This window comes from Mastigoproctus giganteus, chromosome 2 (assembly GCF_048544385.1).
Source record: "Mastigoproctus giganteus isolate SK-2022 chromosome 2, ASM4854438v1, whole genome shotgun sequence".
Lineage (NCBI taxonomy): Eukaryota > Metazoa > Arthropoda > Arachnida > Uropygi > Thelyphonidae > Mastigoproctus > Mastigoproctus giganteus.
The window spans coordinates 166,048,864-166,065,330 of record NC_143576.1 but is presented as its reverse complement, the minus strand read 5'-3'; the positions used below and the strand labels follow the sequence as shown (position 1 = coordinate 166,065,330).

Here is a 16,467-nt window from a genome sequence, read left to right as displayed (position 1 = left end):
TTGTGCACAAAGTGGGCCTGGTCACATTCTGCATTATTGCCTTGGAAGATCTTGATTCTGTCTGGTTAAAAATGCATCATTATCATTATATCATGTACATAATATTAAATATATTATGTACATGATACAATATAATGTAGCATGTACATTATATAATATATATTATATAATACATTATACAATGATACATTATCGTGTATCATTATATAAGACTTATAAATGTGTTGTTGCTTATGAAGTGATACCTATATACATTAGGTGATCACTGAATTATGACCACCTACTAATGCCTTGTTGAGTCACCATTTGCACAGATAACAGCTGCTATTTGCCTAGGCATCGACTCCACTAGGTGTGTGAAGATGTTCGTAGGAATCTGCAGCTTGCAAGGCTTTCCACAGTGTTGAAATAGATGATGGTTGCCTGTCCGTACACCTCGCTTCCCATTACAAAACATCCCACAGGTATTCAAATGGATTAAGGTCAGCCGAATTTGGAGGTCAATCAGGATGGGTAGTATGTTCGCTGTGTTCCTTGAATCACTTGTGCACAGTTTGGGCCTGGTGACATTCTGCATTATTGTCTCGGAAGATCTTGATTCTGTCTGGTTAAAAATGCAACATGGAAGGGTGGTACATTTGGTCCTCCTAAGAGCTACCAGTAGACTTCACTAATGAAACGTTAGCATTAGTAGAGGCATATGATGCAAGAAAGCAAGCTTATTAATTTTCCTGTTCCAGGAAAATTAATGGAGGCACTGGTTAAAGAAGCACTGCAGGATCATTTAGACAAGACTTCAGTTATAGCTCAGACACAGCATGGTTTTGTTAAGGGGAAGTCTTGCCTGACCAACTTGATTGGATACTATGATGCAGTCACAAAAGAACTGGATGCAGGGAATAACTCTGATATTATATACTTGGATCTTAGAAAGGCCTTTGATACTGTTACACATGGAAGACTGCTACACAAATTGGAGCAGTGTGACATTGGAGGCAAATTGCTGCTATGGATAAAGGGGTGGTTGAGGGGGAGAAGACAGAGAGTGGTAATCAATGGACACTGCTCATCGTGGACTAATGTTATTAGTGGAGTCCCTCAGGGCTCAGTGTTGGGTCCATTATTGTTTTCTGTATTTATAAATGATATTGATGATGGTATATCAAGCTTAATGTCCAAGTTTGCAGACGATACAAAGGTTGGCAGGGTTGTCAAGGACACTACTGACACTATGCTGCTGCAACAGGATCTGGAAAGGTTGAGCAGATGGGCTGAGAGGTGGCAAATGAAGTTTAACATTGACAAATGTAAAGTACTACACATGGGAAACAGCAACCCCAGAGCAACATATCAACTCTGTGGTACTAGACTGACAGTGGTAGAGAATGAAAGGGACTTGGGGGTGGTTGTGCAGGCAGATATGAAGTTCTCTGAGCAGTGCAGACGGGCTGCAAGAGTAGCTCATGGAGTATTGTCAATGATATACAGGAATTTTTCCAGCAGGGATAAGGAGGTGATTATTCCATTGTATAAGGCAATGGTCAGGCCACACCTAGAGTACTGTATACAGGTCTGGAGGTCTCATTTCAAGAAGGATGTAGAGCTGCTGGAACGAGTACAGAGAAGGGCAACAAGATTAGTGAATGGAACAAAGGGGTGCTCTTACGAAGAAAGGCTTAAGTTTTGCAAACTACAATGTCTGGAGACTAGGCACCAGCGAGGTGATCTGATAGAGGTGTATAAAGCCTTGAATGGTTTAAGCATGCTCAATGCTGATGGGATTCTTCCTCTAGCTCGGAAAAATCACCTGAGAGGGCATAAATTCAAATTGAGGAAAGACAGATGTAGGATAGACGTGCGGAAATTTGCCTTTAGCCAGCGGGTGGTTGGTTGGTGGAACAGACTTCCATCCCTTGTGGTGGAGGTTGATAGCCTAAATAAGTTTAAGGCTCAGCTGGACAGGTATTTTGAACGAACAGAGGGGTGAAGTGGAAGTGGGTTTTTTTTTTTTTTTTGGCTGATGCTGCATAAGCTTGCTTTCTTGCATCAAATGCCTCTACTAATGCTAAAGCAAAACGTAAGCCTTTCTTTGTAAGAGCAACCATTTGTTCCATTCACTAATCTTGTTGCCCTTCTCTGTACTTGTTGCAGCAGCTCTACATCGTTCCTGATATGAGGCCTCCACACCTGTATACAGTACTCAAGGTGTGGCCTGACATACATGGGAATAATCACCTCCTTATCCCTGCTAGAAAAATTCCTGTATATATCATTGACAAGACACCATGAGCTACTCTTGCAGCCTGTCTGCACTGTCAGAGAACTTCGTATCTACCTGCAAAATTACCCCCAGGTCCTTCTCATTCTCTACCACTGTCAGTGTAGTACCACAGAGTTGATATGTTGCTCTGGGGTTGCTGCTTCCCATATGTAGTACTTTACATTTGTCAATGTTAAACTTCATTTACCACCTCTCAGCCCATCTGCTCAACCATTCCAGATCCTGTTGCAGCAGCATAGGGTTAGTAGTGTCCTTAACAACCCTGCCAACCTTTGTATCATCTGCAAACTTGGACATTAAGCTTGATATACCATCATCAGTATCATTTATAAATACAGAAAACAACAATGGACCCAACACTGAACCCTGAGGGACTCCACTAATAACATTAGTCCACGATGAGCAGTGTCCTTTGAATACCACTCTCTGTCTTCTCCCCTTCAACCATCCCTTTATCCATAGCAGCAATTTGCCTCCAATGCCACCCTGCTCCAATTTGTGCAGCAGCCTTCCATGTGCAAGAGTATCAAAAGCTTTTCTAAGATCCAAATATATAATATCAAAGTTATTCCCTGCATCCCGTTCTTTTGTGACTGCATCATAGTATCCAATCAAATTGGTGAGGCAAGGCTTTCCCTTAACAAAACCATGCTGTGTCCAAGCTATAACTGAAGTCTTCTCTAGATGATCCTGCAGCTTCTTTAACCAGTGCCTCCATTAATTTTCCTGGAACAGAAGTTAAACTCACAGGTCTATAATTACTTGTGTCAGCCTATGATCCTCCTTTGTGAATTGGGGTCACATTTGCACATTTCCAATCTATGGGTATCTCCCCTGAGTCCAAGGAAGCTCTCATAATTATGCCTAAGGGTTTGCTTACTTCCTTTGCTGCCTTCTTTAATAGAACTGGATAGATCCCATCCACCCCAGGTGCCTTTTTTATGTTTATCCTCAACAATTTCTCCTCCACTTCCCTCTCAGTTATTACAAAATCGTCTAGCTCGCTATCAGAGTTTACTTCATCTCTGGCATTCCCCTTCCTGAATAACTCCTGATGTGTGAATGTAGATGCAAAATACTCATTTAGTTTGTTAGCCACTTGAGCAGGATCCTCAGTTGTTGAACCATCAATATCCAGTGCACCAATCTGATTCATCCCTTTCCTTCTAGAGTTTACATAAGTAAAGAACTCTTTTCTGTTTATCTTTGCATCCTTTGCCAAGGATTTCTCATAATCTGCCTTTGCCTGCCTAATCTCCTTTGTGACTTGGTTACAGACCAGCTTATATCTATCATAGGCTTCCATGTCATCCCTTAATTTATATGTATTCCATGCATTTTTCTTCTCTGCCACATGTCTCATTAGTTCATCTGACATCCATTTAAGCCTAAACCTTGAACAGTATTCCTTAGTTGGTATGTAAAGCCTAGTAGCTTCCAAGATAAATTATTTGAATGCTTCCCAATTTGAATTTGCTGTTGGTAACGTCTTCAGTTGGTCCCACCGTATAGAATTTAAGTACTGTCTCAGACCATCATACTCACCTTTACGAAATCAAAAACCCTTCCCTTTACCCCTGATGGTAGTTACCTCTTTGAGAAAATCCCACTGCTGCACACTTATCACTGCCACCTAGTGGTTCCTTTATCTGCAGATTCTTAATGCATGAAGAATCAGACTTTGGTCCATATGCACTGCGGTCCTAGTTCTTGCTGGCAAAACATTCTCCATATTAAGTAACAACCACCACCACCTGCGTGGATAGTGGACACTGTGCACAATGGGTCAATGGACTTGTGTTGCTTGGCAACACATGAAAGTGTCCATCAGTGTGTTGCTCTGGGTATTTGGACTTGTCTGACCAGCAGACTCACATCCAGTTCTCTTGTGTGTTATTGACACCACAGCATTCGCTGTCAACGATGATCAGTGGTGAGGAGAGGATGTCTCTTGAATCATCTGCTGTCTAAACTGACCCTGAGTGTTCAGGTCATCATTTGGGATACTGTTCTTGCATTCCCCATATTGTATTGCAGTGTCAACTGTTGTACAATGCCAATGTAAAATGTGCTGCACCCTTCACTTTTAATGTAACCATTCACCTTGCATAATCATTTTCAGTTCTGTTGGCAGGAGTAGGGTTGGCCCACTTGACACCATTCCTTGTACACCTTAAACACAGTTGGTTGTGAACATCCAACAAGACATACTGTTCCTGATATGGAAGCACCAAACACCCAATCTCCCACAATCATGCCATTTTGAAACGCCATGTTGTCTTTATTATATCCCATAACTGCTAGTTTATCACTTTGTCCTGCAAAACCAGATGCAAATTACCACTGCTCTACTGATTGAAGCTGTTCAGCTTTTTGTACTGTGAGCTATGTGGCATAATCCATTAGTGTTGTATATATTAAGAGAGAGAGAGAGAGAGAGAGAGAGAGAGAGAGAGAAAGAAAGAGAGAGACTTAAAAAAAGATGTATAAATAGAAATATAATTTTTATTATATAGTTGTAGTTAGATATTTAGAGAAAGTAATCATATAGTTTTTTATTTTATTATTATTATTATTTTTTTTATGAAAACCCCCAACACGAGAGGTAATAGAACCTATAATACTTAGTACCGGGCATGGGTTGAAGGTTGAGAAGATGAAAGAAGATTTTGACTTGAACTTCTGTAGATTGTAATTTTCAGAAAATGCATATGAAGAACTTATAGAAGCATTTCTGCAAGAATCAATTTTACCTCTCCCTGTGGCTGGCTCCTGCTAATCTATTACTTTGTGCATCCCCCTAGGCTAGCAGTTTTCCAAACTGCTTGACACTTTCTTGATACCATCAGCAAATATTCTTGCATCCCTTCTATTTTAATGTGTCCCATTCCTAAAAACAGTCTTGTCTGTTAACAAGCATTGATCATGCTGAGAGAATTTACCACATTGGCCTTGCATCATCTCGTCACAACCAAATCTATTGTCTATCATTATGCACTCTCTCCTAATGTATCTTGGGTAGAATTAGACAACCTTTCAAATATAATCTTTTCTTGTGATTTTTATGAACATTGCCTTGTACTTCTTTAGTATTTTCTCAGATTTCTGACTGTCATTATATAGAAATTGGTTATTATCTATATAATATCAGTGTAGATACACCATAGTTTACCCATAAATTAAACTAGATATCTACTGTAAAGGCATAGTTTTTAATTGCATCTCATATTGTGGCTACCAGGTATTGCACTACATCGAATAAGTAACGCTTCTCTAGTAGAGGAGACTACTGTTATTTATTCTCAGTAGATATTAACCACCCAGACAATCACCATTTCAAAGCTGTTGGCCTATCATCAGTGGGTGGGCAGGTACCCAGACAATGGAAACATGCCATCAGTTGCGAAGTGGTTCCACAATATGAGAGACGCCAAATAGTGTACAGAATGATACAATATGTGGAAGTTTGCGTTTAGTCAGCAGGTGGTTGATTGGTGGAACAGACTTCCATCTTTTGTTGTGGAAGTTGATAGCCTAAGTAAATTTAAGGCTGACCTGGACAGGCATTTGAAATAAATGGAGGGGAGAAATGGGAGTTTTTTTTTTTTTTTTTTTGCTGATGTTGCATAAGCTTGCTTTCTTGCATTTTATCCCTCTGCTAATGCTAATATTTGAAGATTCAATGCACAAGGCATAATATGATATGGAATTAAATTAACTGTATAATATTGATGAAGATACAACATAGTTTACCCATAAATTAAACTATGTACGTAGTGTGAAGGCATCGTTTTTAATTGTATCTCATATTGTGGCTACCTTCACAACGAGATACCAGGTATTGCAATACTTCAAATAAGTAAGTCATCTTTTCAAAGCTGTTGGCCTATCATCAGTGGGTGGGCAGGTGCCCAGATAATGTAAACATGCCATCACAGTTGCGAAATGGTTCCACAATATGAGAGATGCCAAATGGTGTACAGAATGATACAATATTTGAAGATTCAAGGCATGATATGATATCGGTTTAAATTAACTATATAATACCGGTGTAGATATACCATAGTTTACCCATTAATTAAACTATGTACATAGTGTGAAGGCATCGTTTTTAATTGTATCTTATATAACCATTGCTTTATACAAAGGGATAATCACCTCCTTATTCCTACTAGAAAAATTCCTGTATATCATTGACATCACTCCATGACCTGCCCTGATATCTGTCTTCACTGCTCAGAAAACTTCATATCTGACTACACAATTACCCCCAGGTCTCTTTCATTCTCTACCAACCTGAGTATAGTACCACACAGTTGGTAGGCGCCTCTGTAGCCAGGTGGGAAGGAGCAGCAGTGCGTAGCACATGCTTCTTGATCAGACCGGGGTTCGAGCCCGTCACCACCAAATATGGAGGATGCAGAAAGGTCAGGGAATGACCACCGCATATCCTGGAGCAATATGGCCTTAGTTGCTAATGCTCCTAAAAACCAAATAACAACAACAACACAGTTGGTATGTTTCTCTGGTTTGTATGTATGTTGTTGTTGGTATGTATGTTTCTTCTACCCATATGCAGTACTTTGCATTTGTCAATGTTAAAATTTAGTTGCCACTTCTCAGCCCAACTGCCTAGCTTTTCTTTATCCTGTTGCTGTAGCCTACTGTCATTAAAACATTGCAAACCTTTGTATCTCTGCAAACTTGGACATTAAGCCTGATATACCTTCATCATTATCACTGATAAATACAGAAAACAAACACTGGGCCGAATACCAAACCCTGGGGAGACTCCACTAATAACATTAGTTAATGAAGAGTTTACTTATGTAAACTCTAGAAGGAAAGGGATCAATCAGATTGGACAACAACATAAGATGGATTGACTATTGATGATCATGCTCAGGAAACTGATAAATTGAATTAGAATTTTGCATATACATTTACACATGAGGAGTTATTCAATGAGGGCAGTGCCACAAGATTATCAAACTCTTAACAGGGAGCTAAGTGATTTTGTAATAACTGAGAGCAAATTGGAGGAGGAATTATTGAAGTTAAACATGAGGAAGGCATCTGGGGTGGACGGGATCTATCCAGTTATATTAAAGGAGGTAGCAAAGGATGTAAGCAATCCCTTAGCCATAATTATGAGAGCTTCCTTGGACTCAGGGGAGGTCACCACGGACTGGAGGTGTGGAAATGTATCGCCAATTCACAAAGGGGGTTCAAAAGGTGACACAAGTAACTATATACCTGTTAGTTTAACTTGTGTTCTGGGGAAAATAATGGAATCGCTGGTTAAATATGCATTTCAGGATTATCTAGACAAGTCTGCAGTAATAGTTAAGATACAGCATGGGTTTGTTAAAGGGAGGTCTTGTCTCACCAATTTAATCGGATACTATGATGTGGTCACAAAGCAACTGAATTCCAAAAATAATTTTGATATCATATTTCAGGAAACCTTTTGATACTGTTGCACATGGAAGACTGCTGTACAAATAGGAGAGGTATGGCATTATTATTATTATTAGTAGTAGTAGTGGCATGTGATGCAAGAAAGCAAGTGTATGAGCTTATGCGGAATCAGCCAAAAACAAATTCCTGTAAATGTTTGTCCAGTTCCTCCTTAAATTTATTCAACCTATCAACTTCCACAACGACATATGGAAACTATCTCCAGCAATTAACCACCCACTGGCTAAAGGCAAATTTCCTCACATTTTATTCTACATCTGTCTTTCCTTAATTTGAATTTATGACCCCTAGGTCGTAATCTGAACAAGTGGAAGAATCCCATAAGAATTCATCGTGCTCAACCCATTCAAAGTCTTATACACCTCAATCAGATCACGTTGCAGGTGCCTAGTCTTCAGCCACTGCAATTTGCAGAACTTAAGCCTCTCTTGTTAAGAGGATCCCTCATTCCCCTCACCAATCTTGTTGCCCTTCTCTGTACACATGCAAATCTACATCCTTCCTAAAATGAGGCCTCCAGACCTGTACACAGTACTCAAGGCGTGGCCTGAACATTGCATTGTACAGAGGGAAAATCATCTCCTTTTCCCTGCTAGCAAAATTGCTATATATCAGTGACAAAACCCCATGACCTGCCCTGGCAGCCTGTCAGTATTGCTCAGAAAACTTCATATCTGACTGCACAATTACTCCCAGGTATTTTTCAATTTCTACCAACCGAAGTGTAGTACCACACAGTTGGTACGTTTCTCTGAGGTTACTTCTACCAATATGCAGTACTTGGCATTTGTCAAGGTTAAACTTCAGTTGCCACTTCTCAGGCCATCTGCTTAAATTTTCTAGATCCTGTTGCAGTAGGACACTGCCATTACTGTCATTAACTACCCTGCCAACCTTTGTATCATCTGCAAACTTCGACACTATGCCTGATATACCTTTATCAATATCATTGATAAATATACAAAGCAACAGCAGACCTAACACCGAAACCTGTGGAACTCTCCACTAATAACATTAGTTCACCAAACAACACCCATTGATTGCCACCCCCTGTCTTCTTCCACGCAACCATCCTTTTATCCATTGTTGTAATTTAAGCTTAATATCATTCTGCTCCAATTTGTACAGTAGTCTTCCATGTGTAACAGTGTCAAAAGCTTTTCTGAAATCCAAGATATGAAAATTATTTTTTGCATCCAGTTCCTTTGTAACCACATCATAATAACCAATCAAATTTGTCAGACAAGGCTGACAAATCCGTTAACTGTCCGTTAACAAACCCATGCTGTGTCTGAATTATTGCTGCAGTCTTGTCTAGATGATCCTGCAATGCATCTTTAACCAGCGACTCCATTATTTTACCCAAAACAGAAGTTAAACTAACTGGTCTGTAATTATTCTTGTCAGCCTTCGATCCCCCTTTGTGAATTGGGAATACCTTTGCACATCTCCAGTCCGTGGGGATCTTCCCTGAATCCAAGGATGCTCTCATAATTATAGCTAAGGGTTTGCTTACTTCATCTGCTGCCTCCTCTAATATAACTGGTTAGATCCCATTCACCCCAGGTGCCTTTCTTATGTTTAACTTCAACAATTTTTCCTCCACTTTGCTCTCAGTTATTTCAAAATCATGAAGCACCCTGCTACAATTTGATAACCTTCTGTCATTTTCAAACCTTAAATCTATGTGTGAATGTAGATGCAAAATGCTCATTCAGTTTGATTGCTATCTGTGCAGGATCATCAACAGTCGAACCATCGATATCAAGTGGACCAATCTGATTCATTCCTTTCCTTCTAGACTTTACAGAAGTAAAGAACTCTTTTCTGTTTTTCAGGGCAGTTGCCCTCTGAATCACAGACTTTTAAAATTCTCTGCTTGTTAATGTTTTTGGAGCAATCAAGTACGGGACATGATTTGCCAAGGGGAATGTCTTTGTGTGTTCGTGATGAAAGGAGTGTGAGGAAATTAGGGACAACTTTTTTATGGACCTATATTGAGCACATGAAGGACAGGGTGGAAGCTCTCAAAGGATCTATATTGAGGGGCCCATCAACCTCTCAGCTTCCCACATCAGTGCCAAAGTTTGCACTTGAACATCATGCAACACAGAGGCAATCCCCAAGGCAGAATGCACTGGTCCCACAGGAACTAGTAGGTGACACTATTGTCAGGAAACAGGGAACATATTGGGTAAAAAGGATAGGTGGAGCAGAACCAGGGTATGCCTGCCATGGGCAAAGGGTGATATGATTGTAGAGCAGATATCATCTTTTAAGGGCACAAAAGGTGATATTGCTGTACGCGTTGGCACTAATGATATTAAGAGTAGTAGACCGGCAGAATTACTTAACAAGTACAGGTCACTGTTGAAAAAAAGCTGTGAATTGGAAATGAATTTGAAAGGCGTCCGTAGCCGACTGGGCAGGAGTGGGAGTGCAGTAGCACACGCTCTTTGAGTAGACCGGGGTTCAAGCCCCTGACTGCTGAATACAGTCGATCTGCCAACCCACACTGGACCAGTGTGGCAGATTATGGTCCATTTCCCTCAGCATGAATTGTTTAGGAGGCTTTCATCCTGCAGTGGGTTGATAATGGCTGCACTTCACTTTTTTTTTTTGAAAGTGTCTGCAATTAATCACAAACACGATTGGAGGAAGTATATGATGAGAGCCTTGTTGATCAGTTCGGCCCTGGAGAGATTGTGCAAGGCTCAAGTGGTAGAATATTTCTCAGCATGGTTGGTCTTTGCTTGTTAACAGGAGAGACTGCTTCTACAGGAATGGGATACACTTAAATAGAAAGGAGTGCAAGACTATTTGCTGATGCTATCGAGGCAGTGTTAGGTGGGTCGGAAAACTGGTAAATTTGGGGGAATACATGGATTAATAGATTAACAGTAGCTGCTGGCAAAGGTGAAAGGGATTCTTGCACTGTTTCTATTGGATTGAGCAGCAGCCTAGAAAACAAGATGCAGGGGATTTCTGAGACTGCTGGGTGTTATTGCGGTACAAGTAAAGACATGGGTTTGTTAGGTTAGCGAAGAATAGGAATAGGTGCATGTATACTTGAGCATACACCAATGTTAGAAGTTTGGTATATAAATTTGATGAATTTGAGGTGTTGATCAAAACATCAAAGGCAGATTTTGTTGAGATATCAGAGACATGGTGTCACACAGATATAAGAAATGCAGATCTGGAATTTGGGGAGTACAGTGTGTACAGGATAGGAAGGGAAGAAGGATTATGCTATTAGCTAAGAAACACACAAAATCCAAGGAGGTACAGCCAGTCGACATCACTGGACAGTGCAGTGTGGGGTCAGTTTGGTGTGACATAACCACTGAGAAATCAAAATTAAGAGTAGGGGTGTGTTGTAGGCCTAATGACTCTGATGAGTATAATAAAAAAAATTATATAGGGAAATAGAGTGGGTCAGTAAATCAGAGAGTCTTATAATGGGAGATTTTAATTTCCCGGATATTGACTGGAATTTGTGGGTTGGTCACTCACACACTAGCAAGGCTTTTGTGGATTTTTTGGATGATTGTTTTCTACATCAGCATGTTTGGGAGGCAACTAGAGGGATTAATAATCTTGATCTGATTATCAGTTGTGATTCTTCATGCATTAAGAATCTGCAGATAAAGGAACCCCTAGGTGGCAGTGATCACAGTGTGCTCAAATGGGATTTACTCAAAGAGGTAACTACGATTAGGGGCAAATAGAAGGATTTTTCTTTCTTAATGGCAACTATGGAGATGGTATTTAAATTCTATACGGTGGGATCAACTGATGATGTTACCAACAACAAATTCAAAATGGGAATCATTCAAAGAACTTATCTTGGAAGCTACTAGGCTTAATATGCCAAATAAGAAATATTGTTCAAGGTTTAGGCCTAAATGGATGTCAGATGAACTAATGAGACATATGGCAGAGAAGAAAAATGCATAGGATACATATAAATTAACATGTGACCCAGAAGCCTATGATAGATATAAGTTGATCTGTAACCAAGTTACAAAGGAGGTTAGGCAGGCGAAAGCAGATTACGAGAAATCTTTGGCAAAGGATGCAAAGAAAAACAGCAAAGGGTTCTTTGCTTATGTAAATTCTAGAAGGAAGGAGATGAATCAGATTGGTCCTCTTGATATCGATGGTTCAACTGTTGATGATCCTGCTCATGTTGCTAACAAACTAAATGAATATTTTGCATCGACATTCACACATGAGGAGTTATTCAGTGAGGGGAATGCCAGAGGTGTATTCAACTCTGGCAGTAAGCCAGATAATCTTGTAATATAGCTGAGAGTAAAGTGGAGGAGAAATTGTTGAAGATATACATAAGAAAGGCACCTGGGGTGGATGGGGTCTATCCAGTTATATTTAAGGAGGCAGCAAATGAAGTAAGTAAATCCTTAGCCCTAATTATGAAAGCTTCCTTGGATTCAGGGGAAGTACCCATGTACTGGAGATGTGCAAACGTGATCCCAATTCACAAAGGAGGATCAAAGGGCAACACACGTAATTATAGACCTGTTTAACTTCTGTTCCAGGGAAATTAATGGAGGCACTAGTTAAAGAAGCACTGCAGGATCATTTAGACAAGACTTCAGTTATAGCTCGGACACAGCATGGTTTTGTTAAGGGGAAGTCTTGCCTGACCAATTTAATTGGATACTATGGTGCAGTCTCAAAGGAACTGGATGCAGGGAATAACTTTGATATTATATACTTGAATCTTAGAAAGGCTTTTGATACTGTTGCACATGAAGACTGCTGTACAAATTGGAGCAGTGCGGCATTTCAGGCAAATTGCTACTATGGATAAAGGGATGGTTGAGTGGGAGAAGACAAGAGAGTGGTAATCAATGGATACTGCTCTTCATGAACTAATGTTATTGGTGGAGTCCCGCAGAGTTAATTGTTGGGTCCATTGTTGTTTTTTATGTTTATAAATGATTTGATGATGGTATATCCAGCTTAATGTCCAAGTTTGCAGATGATACGAAGGTTGGCAGTGTTGTTAATGACACTAATGAAGTATGCTGCTGCAACTGGATCTAAAAAAAGTTGAGCAGATGGGCTGAGAGGTGGCAAATGAAGTTTAGCATTGGCAAATGTAAAATACTACATATGGGAAGCAGTAACCCCAGAGTAATGTATCAGCTCTGTGGTATTACACTGACAGTGGTAGAGAATGAAAAATACCTGGGGGCAATTGTGCAGGCAGATATGAGTTTTCTGAGCAGTGCAGATGGTCTGCAAGATTAGCTCATGGTGTCTTGTCATTTACATACAGCAATTTTTTTTTAGCAGGGATAAGGAGATGATTATCCCCTTGTATAAGGCAGTGGTCAGGCCACGTCTTGAGTACTGTATTCAGTACTCAAGGTGTGGCCAGACCGTTTTGTCTTTTTAACAATCCTTGTTAAAATGAGGTCTGGAGGTCTCATTTTAAGAAGGATGTAAAGCTGTTGGAATGAGTACAGAGAAGGGCAACAAGATTAGGGAATGGAACTAAAGATTGCTCTTATGGAGAAAGGCTTACGTTTTGCAGAATACAGTGCTTGGAGACTAGGCATCTGCGATGTGATCTGATTGAGGTGTATAAACCCTTGAATGGTTTGAGCATACTCAATGCTGATGGGATTCTTACTCTTGCACAGAATAATCATCTGAGAGGACATAAATCAATTTGAGGAAAAACAGTTGTAGGTTAGATATGTGGAATCACAAATCTAACTACCCTTTAGCCAGCGGGTAGGTGATTGGTGGAACAGACTGTCATCTTTTGTTGTGGAAGTTGAAAGCCTAGATAAATTTAAGGCTGAGCTGGAACTTTATTCAGAACGAGCGGAGGGGTGAAATCCGAGCACTTTTTTTTTTTTTTTTTTTTTGGCTGATGCTGCATAAGCTTGCTTTCTTGCATCGTATGCCTCTGCTAATGCTAATATCCTGCTGTACTGATCAAACTCCCAGAGACAGTGCTCAATGGTGACTATGACCCATTTTTGCAGCTATTTCAACTACTGACTAATTGGCACCTTCTCATTAGGCCAACCAGAACCATGTCCCCCATTATCCCAACATTCCTGGACATATCCAGATGCATTGAGGCAGCTTCCTTGTCTGTCCCTAGGTCGATCCTTGAGTCATGTGATGTCGAGTTAGCTGTCATCCTGCGCACAAAGTGGGTTGTCTCTGTGATTAGCTTTGTGGCCACAAGAAATGTAATCTCTCCTCACTCTAAAGCCTGGTGGTCCCATGACCTGAAGAAGCACTTTGAAATTTAGCAACACTTTAAGCAAATTGTGGAAGCTGTTTCACAGTGATATAGAGAGTATTGCTTACTTGATTGCCTGCTTGTGCCGAGTTTAACAACCAAAAATTGAACGTGATTAAATTGAACCTTGTCAGGACCATACCTGCCGGGAAAGTTCCATATAAGAATATCCCTTCGGGTTTCCCTCGCAGCTTGAACTCCAAGGCTGGCTTGATCACATCACCAGGTTTACCACCATTGTCAACCCAGAAATTGAGCCCTGGCTCCAACATATGAAACCAGTTTTCACTCGTTGATAACCGTACTAATATTTAGAAAGAAGTTAAATCAAATTTGTCTTGTTGGCAAATTTGATTGGACATTATGATGTTGGTTACAAAGGAACTGGATGCAAAAAAATAATTTTGATATCATATACTTGCATTTCAGGAAAGCTTTTGACACTGTTGTGCAAGGAAGACTACTGTCCAAATTGGAGCAGAATGGTATTAAGGGTAAATTGCAACAATGGATAAAAGGATCGTTGAGTGGGAGAATACAGAGGGTTGTAATCAATGTGCGCTGCTCTTCATGGACTAATGTTATTAGTGGATTCCCACAGTGTTCGGTGTTGGGTCCACTGTTGTTTTGTTTATTTATCAATGATATTGATGAAGGTATATCAGGCTTAGTGTCAAAGTTTGCAGATACAAAGATTGGCAGGGTTGTTAATGACAGTAATGGCAGTGTGCTACTGCAACAGGATCTATAAAGTTTGGGCAGATGAGCTGAGAAGTGGCAACTGAAGTTTAACATTGACAAATGCAAAGTACTGTATATGGGTAGAAGTAACCCCAGAGAAACGTAGCAACTGTGTGGTACTGCACTTAGGGTTGTAGAAAATGTAAAAGACCTGGGAGTAATTGTGCAGTCAGATATGAAGTTTTCTGAGCAATGCCGCCAGGGCAGGTTATGGGTTTTGTCAATGTTATATAGGAATTTTAATAGCAGGGAAAAGGAGGTGATTGTCCGTCTGTATTAGGCAATGGTCAGGCTACGTCTTTAGTACTGCGTACAGGTCAGGAAGCATCATTTTAGAATGGATGTAGATTTGCTTGAGTGTGTACAGATAAGGGCAACAAGATTGGTGAAGGCAATGAAGGGATCCTCTTACCAAGAGAGGCTTAAATTCTGCAAATTGTAGTGGCTGGAGACTAGGCACCTGCGAGGTGATCTGATTGTGGTGTATGAGGCCTTGAATGGGTTGAGCCCGCTGAATTCTGATGGGATTCTTCCACTTGTTCGGATTACAAACCTAAGGGGGCATAAATTCAAATTATGGAAAGACAGATGTAGAATAGATGTGCGGAAATTTGCCTTTAGCCAGCAGGTGGTTAATTGCTGGAACAAACTTCCATCTGTGATTGTGGAAGTTGATAGGTTAAATAAATTTAAGGAGGAACTTGACAAACATTTAGAAGGATATGTTTTGTAAATTTTTTTTTTGGCTAATGCTGTATAAGCTCATACACTTGCTTTCTTGCATCACATGCCACTTGTACTACTACTACTACTATAAACTCACTGCCAGAAATTTCTGCTATTGAACCTGATGGCATCCTCCGATTTATACTTAAAAGCCTGAATCCTTATATCCTAGAAGCTCTATTACATATTTTTAACTCAGTGCTCTGAATCTTCTGCTTCTCACACCATTGGAAGGAATACATAGTCAAACAAAGGTCAAAAGTTCGATCTCCATTACTTGTGAAACTATATGCCAATCACAAACTCATCCTGCCCGTTGACAAAATACTGCTGCCAATCCTCACTAAACATTCTACCAAACAACTTCCCACAAATCCACTAGACATTTGTACACAGATCAACTGTGTAGAAGTGTCTACACAGATTAACTGTGATCAATATTCTAGCAACTACTAACAGAATCCTCACAGCCATGCCGACCGTGCTAACCGAGTGGGTAAAGTACCTGCCCGGCAACCCAAAGGTCGCGGGTTCGATCCCCGCCTTGGGCTTGGATCAAAGTACTGCAAAAACCTTGGAAGGTGCAATATGGCCACAGAAGCCGATGCGCCAACAACTACCAAATCAAAAAAAAAAAAAAACCTCACAGCCTTTGAGAATAGAGAACTGGCGGCTACTTATGTAGACGTTGAATCTGTATTGGACATCATGCACATCCCATCTCCCCCAAAACTACTAGACAACTATTATCAGATAGGTGTAGACATTTTAGCCTTCCTCACATCTCTGCTGCATCATTGCATAGTGAAACCATCTGTAGATAATGCCCAACAATGCAAAGTAATCTGAGTTGGAGCCCCGCAAAGGGCAGTGCTGTCTGACCTCTTCACCATCCTCATTGTTGCACTTGTAATCCAAGAGCCAACTTCCCTGGTATATGCCGACA

The 16,467-nt window shown here is 40.4% G+C and overlaps 1 protein-coding gene across 3 annotated transcripts in view; it reads left to right on the top strand.

Moving 5' to 3' along the window:
- Positions 1-16,467, top strand: part of bchs (WD repeat and FYVE domain containing 3 bchs) — a 1,877,108-nt gene that overhangs the window by 512,274 nt on the left and 1,348,367 nt on the right. The window lies entirely within an intron of this gene.